This window comes from Crocodylus porosus, unplaced genomic scaffold, assembly GCF_001723895.1.
Source record: "Crocodylus porosus isolate Cpor-Errol unplaced genomic scaffold, CroPor_comp1, whole genome shotgun sequence".
Taxonomy (NCBI): Eukaryota; Metazoa; Chordata; order Crocodylia; family Crocodylidae; genus Crocodylus; species Crocodylus porosus.
Window position 1 is genome coordinate 6,035,585 of NW_017728938.1, and position 7,792 is coordinate 6,043,376.

General features: G+C 43.8%; 1 protein-coding gene across 2 annotated transcripts in view; it reads left to right on the forward strand.

The window, feature by feature from the left end:
* The window catches only part of RBM6 (RNA binding motif protein 6), a 102,242-nt gene that overhangs the window by 286 nt on the left and 94,164 nt on the right, over positions 1-7,792 (forward strand). The window lies entirely within an intron of this gene.

Sequence of the window (7,792 nt, forward strand, 5' to 3'; positions counted from 1 at the left end):
TGGGCAGTGGGGCCCTGCCGGCCGGGACGTGCCGTCGCTGTGGGCGCTCCCAGCGCTGCTGGGCCTTCCCTCCCCGCCCCGGGGCAGTGTAGCGGCTGCCGCTATTTGGATGCCGGGGCATGGCTCGGCGGAGCGGGGCCCGCGCAGCTGCGGCTGGGGGGCGCGTGGCGGAAAGGCGTCGCTGTCCTGCGCGGTCCCCGCTGCGCAGAGCCCGGAGGTTTCCTTCCCCTGCGGCTGCCTTGCCGGGCGGCCCGTCTTGTGGCCTGAACGCTCCTGTGGTACATGGTAGCTGGCTGCAGCGCCCCCATGCCTCGTGAAGAGGCGGTCTACAGTGACACTTTCTCATGCTGCGAAGTACTTGGCAGCTGGAGATGCATGCATGCGTGCGCGATGCTCCATGATGGGCCAAGGCCCTGGCTCTGGGGGTTTAGACAAAGTTCTGTGAAACATGTGAAATAGCCAGCACTGCGTTCATGGGCTGCCAGCCTTCCTGTGGATTCAGCCTTTCTGTAGTTATTCAGCCTCTCCATAAGATTACAAAGCATAAGTAAAACTTTCTTGGACATGTCTGAATTTGTAAGGATGTGAAGAAGGAATTTTTGAATGTAGCCTCCCTTTGTGGCCTGCTAGTACCCTGAGTTGTCCACATGTGTTACCTGCACCTTGATGTGCTCCTGCTTTGAATTCCAAAAATGTTTGTAAATAGCTACTCTAGTAATATGGGCATTGTCTACTTGCATAATAGTGCATTTGTGTTGCTAGAAACGCCCAGGATTTTCATACACAGTAATATTGAATACAGCAGAAATGTTATAAGCACTTCACTTAATTCCATTCCTGATCTCTCTCAGCACTGCCAACTTTTTGTGGAAATAAGGAAGGAAGAGGGTTGTAGTTCTATCACCTTGGATCCCTGCAATAAACTATCATGCATATGTAATAGGGAATAGCTAAAACTTGTTTTTATTTGTAAATTTTGCATTGTTTAATATTTGGTGTTTAAGTGAAACATTCTCTAAAATTCTATTGTATATTATGAAAATCCTATATTAAAATTATTAGGATGTGCAACTCTAGGTTGTAGTTCAAAAACTTCACTCTGAAACTATTCTCAGTGTTGTCAGTCAATTTTAATGGCATGTGTCTGTGTAGCTTCCGTATACCTATTGAGAGATGTTTGCTAGTTGTTTTTATCGAACAAAAAATTATCTTTCCAAGTTGTTTATGAATTAGAAATGTGTTTGTTGTTCAGCTTTAGAACTAAGGGTCTGCCTGATGCATAAATGGGTCTTGGACCTTTCTCATAAGGTAATTTTGAGTATTAGGCCCTGTGTAGTCAGATTAAGTGGCTGTTTCTGGTAGAAGAGTGGTGATGTGTCTAATGTATTTTGAAATAATTCTCCAGGCCCTGATTAAGACTGGGGGGTATTGTGCTTGGTAGTACAGGTATCTGATAAGATGCCTGCTGCTCCAAGGAACTTATGGTCTGTCTGTCTGTCTTTAATAAACTTAGAAAATAAATTTAATAAATTTGAAAAAGGATAGAAATGGATATATGTTAGAATGTGAGAGAGGATAATCTCGTCTCTTGTTGGGAGCAGCATTTCTGAATGATATTGGGATGCTAAATGGATTAGATTCTGAGTAACCTGCTCAAAATACTGTTCTCAGTGGGGGAACAGGGTCATGGGTAAGACTGTAAATTGAGGATAATGTGTGGATGGCATGTTTTCTGGCATGTGCTAGGGAATATGGAAGGCAAACTTTCAATAATGAAAGCTATTAACAACATTGGGAACCCTAGCATAGCCAGTGTTTCTGTCCTTTTTCAACAGTTTACAGTATTGATAGTGTGACGGGGAGATCTTGGTAAAAATAAATATTTATTAGTTGCAGACATTTGCGCAGTCCTTGTGATGTGATGAGACCGGAAAAGTATGGAAGGAAATATCCCTTTACCTGCATTCAGTATGTAATGGCTTTTGTAATACATGTTTTTATTTACTCCGCTTCTGTACATACCAAAATGTATTTCACTTCATATTGCAGTATTGGTATCGGTCCCAGTTTGTTGTCTCTTGTAACAATTAATTAATAGTTAAATGCATAAACCTCTTAAGTCAGAGGCTAGCAAGCTACAGGCCATGGACCAGATTTGGCTTGTAGAGACATTTTATTGAGTCCTTGGAGTTCGAGGGTTTCTGCAGTGTTTTGGTGGCGGGGGGCTTCTCCTGGGTGGCATCTTGAAGAACCAGTGGCATCATTGCTGGGGTGAACGGTGACAGATGCTCTTGTGGTGCCGTGGACCAGGTTGGAAGTAGCTCACGCTTGGCTCCACTTGAGTCCTTCCTGTGCCCCTGGCCCAGCAAAAACTTGCAGACCCCATCTTAAGAGCATACTACCTTTCAACCCCACTGACTACTTAATTATACTTGTTACCTGAATACCAAGTCTAGAAAATGCATCTCTACCCTGCCTTCTGCCTGGTATACTAACTGGAACTGTCTGCTTTGCAACTAATTGTCCTCTCTCTAACTAGAAACAGTGAAGGGAGCCTAATAATTTTTACAGCTATTTCCCCCTCACTTCCAAGAAGCAAGGTAATTTTTTTTTTTTCATTCTTTTTTTTTTTGCAATATCTTTTACTTGCTGCTTTTCCAGGCCTGAAGAAGGACACTTGCTGCCCAGAAGTCTGTCTAATCTCTCTCCCAACTATACAGTTGGTTCAATAAGTTATATTGCTCAATAAATTCTTGCTTCCCGTGTGTTTCCTGACCCATAATGGCTATAACCCTTGAGCCCTCATGTTCAAGACTTTGAAGTAACATACCTAAACCTGTTGGAAGTGATTCTGTAAATTCTAAAACAATAACGGATATGTTCCCCATATCCATTTTCAAGTGGGTGTGTCTAGTCTGGTTTCTGGGAGAGCTGAATTATCCCTTTCCTACCTAACTTTCAAATATTTGAATGATATAGTTTTAATGTTTTTGGGGTATAGGACTGCTGTCTTCAATTTTTAGTCATTTTCTTGGTTATTGGAAATTTCTATATTTTTAGAAGCATTCGGGTCTGTGACCTGCAGTGTTGGAAATCTGTAGAAGCTCTGCCTCAATTTGTCTAAGGTTGTGGAAGCTTTTACTGAGTGTGCAGAGAGGTTGTTGGATCTCCATCTTTGGAAGCTTTTAAAGAGTCAGTTAGACACGCTTGGTTGGGATGGCTTACAGAGGAAGGATCTTCCTTTTAGCGTAGGTGTGGATTAGATCAGTGTTCTTCAACCTCTGGGTTGTGACTCAGAAGTGGGTCTCAAGAATACAGGCATACCTCAGAGATATTGCGGGTTCGGTTCCAGACCACCGCAGTAAAGCGAATATCGCAATAAAGCGAGTCACGAAGTTTTTGGTTTCCCAGTGCATATAAGAGTTATGTTTATACTATACTGTAGTCCATTAAGTGTGCAATAGCATTATGTCTAAAAAAAAAAAATGTACATACCTTAATTAAAAAATACTTTATAGCTAAAAAATGCGAAGTGAGCAAACGCTGTTGGAAAAATGGCGCCGATAGACTTGCTCGAGGCAGGGTTGCCAAAAACCTTCAATGTGTAAAAAAACTGCAATATCTGCGAAGCACAATAAAGCGAAGCGCAATAAAAGGACGTATGCCTGTATATGAAAGGATCGCAAACAAACTTTAAAAATGTTTTCTCCTTTAAAGGAGAAAAAATGTGGGAAACCGTGGCTTTTCCCCTGGGGCTTGGGATGCCCTCTGCCCTGCACACCTACCACCTGCCCCATACACTGGGGGCTGGGGCCTGGGGGCAGCAGGTTGCAAGTCAGGGGCACTGAGTTTGGACTGGCCATTAATGTTTACAAATGGGTCCTGGTGCAAAAAAAGTTGAGAACCACTGGATTAGACCTCCTGAGGTCCTTTCCAGCCCTACTCTTCTGTGATTCTGTAGTTAAAAGCTACCTCTTTTAGGAGTAGTTCTTATATGCTGTATAGGCTGTACTTTTGACAGGCTTCCAGCATTGTAAATCAGTATACTTGTAGCAACTATTAAAGGGGCAATAAATAAGGGCCACCTGGAATAATAGGGATACACACTGAGAAAACAACCCTGAATTCTGCAGCAGTGTTGTTGTGCCATCATGAAATAGAATTGTCGGCTTCAAGGCATGGTTGCCTATTCAAAGGAGATGGGAATGAATGCTAATTCATATACATTTTATAGATTATTTCTGAGGACAAGGTAGGTTCCCCCTAGCTTCCTTTTTTCTGGCTTATGAATGATCTTTGGCAGTAATGCAATAAATTTTCATTTTTTAATAAACACTGAAAATCAAGAGGTTGCAGGTAGGCAGGAAGACGAGAACTGAATAGGCTGGTACCTGGCTACAGCAGAATGGCAAATTCTGCAGTAAAAATGCTGATTTTTTTTTTTGATGCACTTTGGCAAAATGTTAGACTCCCTGGTCATGGAATTGGGACGTCCACAAAGCCTGATTGAGATGAGTGAGATGGTGCATACTTTTTAGAGCAGTTTTTTTGGTCTCTTTACATACTCAAGTGTGTAGCATTGCATGAGCTGACTGAATGAAAAAAAGATCAACTTGAGGGCTTTTTTTCTGTATAATTTTTTTAGTGCAGCATTCAATCTGTTCCTAACTGACAAGAAATGTAAATGTTGGTGGACAGACTCTTGTTGCTTTGGAGTAAATGGGGAACATAAGATTCTGGCACCTGTTTAGCAGATTTTGCAATTTCAGTCACCATTGCAGTTTGCCATAGCTAAAAGAATTGTTGATAGCAGCCATCATGAAGGTGTTCAGGAGAGAGTGCTGATACCTCCGTGTCTTGGGATCACAAGACCACCCACTATCTGAAGAGTATAAGAGGAAACCGTTTCCTCAGCAGTTGCTCTTACTATCCTAGGGAGACAAGAAGGTAGAACAGGGGTCAGCAAAGTTTTTGGGCACAGTACCAAAAAATACCTGCAAGATGGACTTGTAAGATGTTGATGTGCCAGGGGTGGATGTCAGGGGAGCTGTGAGGGGCCTGATCCTTCTTGTGGCATCTCAGACCTAGTCCCTTCCCTGCTGTCAGTCCCGAGGCGCACATGCATTGCTCTGGCATCTGTACCATGGGTTGCCTGGTCCTGAGGTAGAACCTTTTCTAGGGATGGACAAAAGGAGCAACCAGGAGGGCTACAACAGGATTGTCCAACATGTGGCCTGCCAAGCCATTTTCTGAGGCCTGAGATGGTGCAACGGGAAACAAAAGTAAACACTGTACTTTCGTTTGGGGGGTGGTGATGTGATACCACTTCCTGTGAGGTCTTTCAATATGGCTCACCAGCCCACTGAGTGATAAAAAGTTTGTGATCCAGCCCCACATACGAAAAGGTTGGACACCCCTGAGCTACAACTTCAGGGTCCCTTTAATGTTAGCAGGGTCAGCTCCATAGTATTAGAACTTTATGAATGTTTTGCCTATAGTTTTGCTTTGGAAATTGCATCCATTTGGAGAGCTTAAGTACCAGTGGTAAAGATATCACTTCTGTTTTGTAAGCCAGTCCAACAGCAGTATGTTCAGGGGAGGGGACCAAATGATTGGCACTGGGTATGACTTTTCTTTATTAGTTATCAGCTGCTGAATCGTCAAGTATTGAGGCTAATATATTCTTCCTATTTTAAAATAGCCTTCCCACTCACTCTTTCTATCAACTGAATTGTAATGGTTCCTAGCTTTAAAAAAGTGATATTTTTTGTTCATAAAGCAATCATTGGCAGTTTTAATTTCTTAGCATGGACATATTTGGGAGCATGCTTGATCTGGGCTAGAAAGATTAGCCTTTAGCATCTTTCCCTGTTCTCTACCATGCTGCATTCTCACTAATGGTTAGCAGTAGCCAAAGGGCATGCATGCCTCTTGGTAATCAGACAGAGAGAGGTTTATTAATTTTGATGAAAACTCCATATAGCCACTGTAAAGGCAGGTATGATGGTCTGTGGTCCTAGTACAGTCTATGCTTCAAAACCTGGTTCAACTTAGATGACAGGACATGGACAAGGTCCAGCCCTACATTTCTCTCGAGCTGTTAATATAAGGAAGGATCTGTATTATGTATTACAACAATATCCATGGTTGCCCATCTGTGATCTCTGAGGATCTCCCCCCCACTCCAGTACTGCTGCTGCCTTCTTTCTGAGTAGGATTCCGATGCAGGATTTATGCAAGATCTTCAGGCAAAATCAAGACCCTTTTGGTGGCTGTCTATCAGTGTGCCAGTGCTGCAGCTGTGTTATCATTTTTCTGGTTGTTTGTTTCAGCTGTCAAACTTCTTTCTTTAGACCTGAGGGTGATTAAGTTAATGCTGATGTCTTGTCTTATTAATCCTTGTGGCATTGTTGGAGGCCTGTTGATGTTGCATGGTTTTTTCAAATGGTCAGTCTGACAGCATGAAGTGTTGTCTTGGGTTAGTGAGCCCTGCTGCACAGTCCATTGAAGAAATTGGCTAGTAGCTCCAGGCTTACTAAGATGGTATAACTTGTAGGGCATGTAGTTTGTGTCACAATCTCCTGCTGCTTCTAATGGCAAGGATGGTTGAGCTGCTATTGAATCACTTAAGAGTAGAAATAAATGTCACCAAATGAAATGGATCAGTTGTGCTAGGATTTGTCATCTGGCTGCTTTGTTGAACAAAACACACATCAGCCTGTTGTTCTGCATCAACAGGCAGGACAGCAGGTGACATGTTGTTATCCCAGTGCTTGAGGGGTCTAGTCTTGTGCCCCCTAGGAATTCCCATGTAGAATCGGGTGCCCCTCAAGCTTTGGGAACACCTTCCTGGCTTTTCCCACTGATGATCAATATGCACCTCTGATTTCCGGGGCATGCAGTCTCAGTAAGCTAGGGAAGTGCTCCCAGGGCTTGAGAAACCTGATCATGCACAGAAATTCCTAAGATGCACAGGACCAATTCCCTCAAACCTTTGGAGCAGCTGCCTGGGGTGGGCAGCTCCAGGCTGCCTGTGTTCTTACACCATAAAATAAACAAGACATCTGTCACTAGATCAGAGGTTTTCATAGACATTAGGGCTGGAAGGGACCTCAGAAGTTCATCGACTCCAGCCCCCCGCCCAAAGGGCAGGAAGTCAGCTGGGGTCAGAAGGTCCCAGCAAGATAAGCATCCAATTTGCTCTTGGAGGTGTTCAATGTAGGTGCTTGAACCACCTCTAATGGCAGGCTGTTCCAGACCTTGGGGGCTCAGACAGTAAAGAAATTCTTCCTTACGTCCAGCCTGAAACAGTCTTGTAGTAGTTTATGACTGTTTGGCCTCGTGATCTCTTGGCGCGCTCTGGTGAACAAACATTCTCCCAGATCCTGGTGGTCACCCCTGATAAACTTATAGGTGGCCATCAAATCACCCCTGAGCCTACGCTTTTCCAGGCTAAAGAGCCCCATGGCTCTCAGCCTGTCATTGTAAAGTCTGTTTTCCTGACTTCTGATCATGCACTTGGGTCTCCTCTGGACTCTCTCAAGCTTCTCCACATCCTTTTTGAATTGAGCCCAAAACTGGATGCAATTACTCCAGCTGCGGCCTCACCAAGGCCAAGTACAGGGGGAGAAGGACATCCTGGGATTTGCTTAAGAAGCATCTATGGATGCAACCCAGTATTTTGGTTGCTTTACTAGCTGCAGCATCACATTGCAGGCTCATGTTCATCTTGTGGTCAATGATGACCCCCAAGTCTCTTTCTTTTGTAGTGCTAACCAGCGTAGCACTGCCG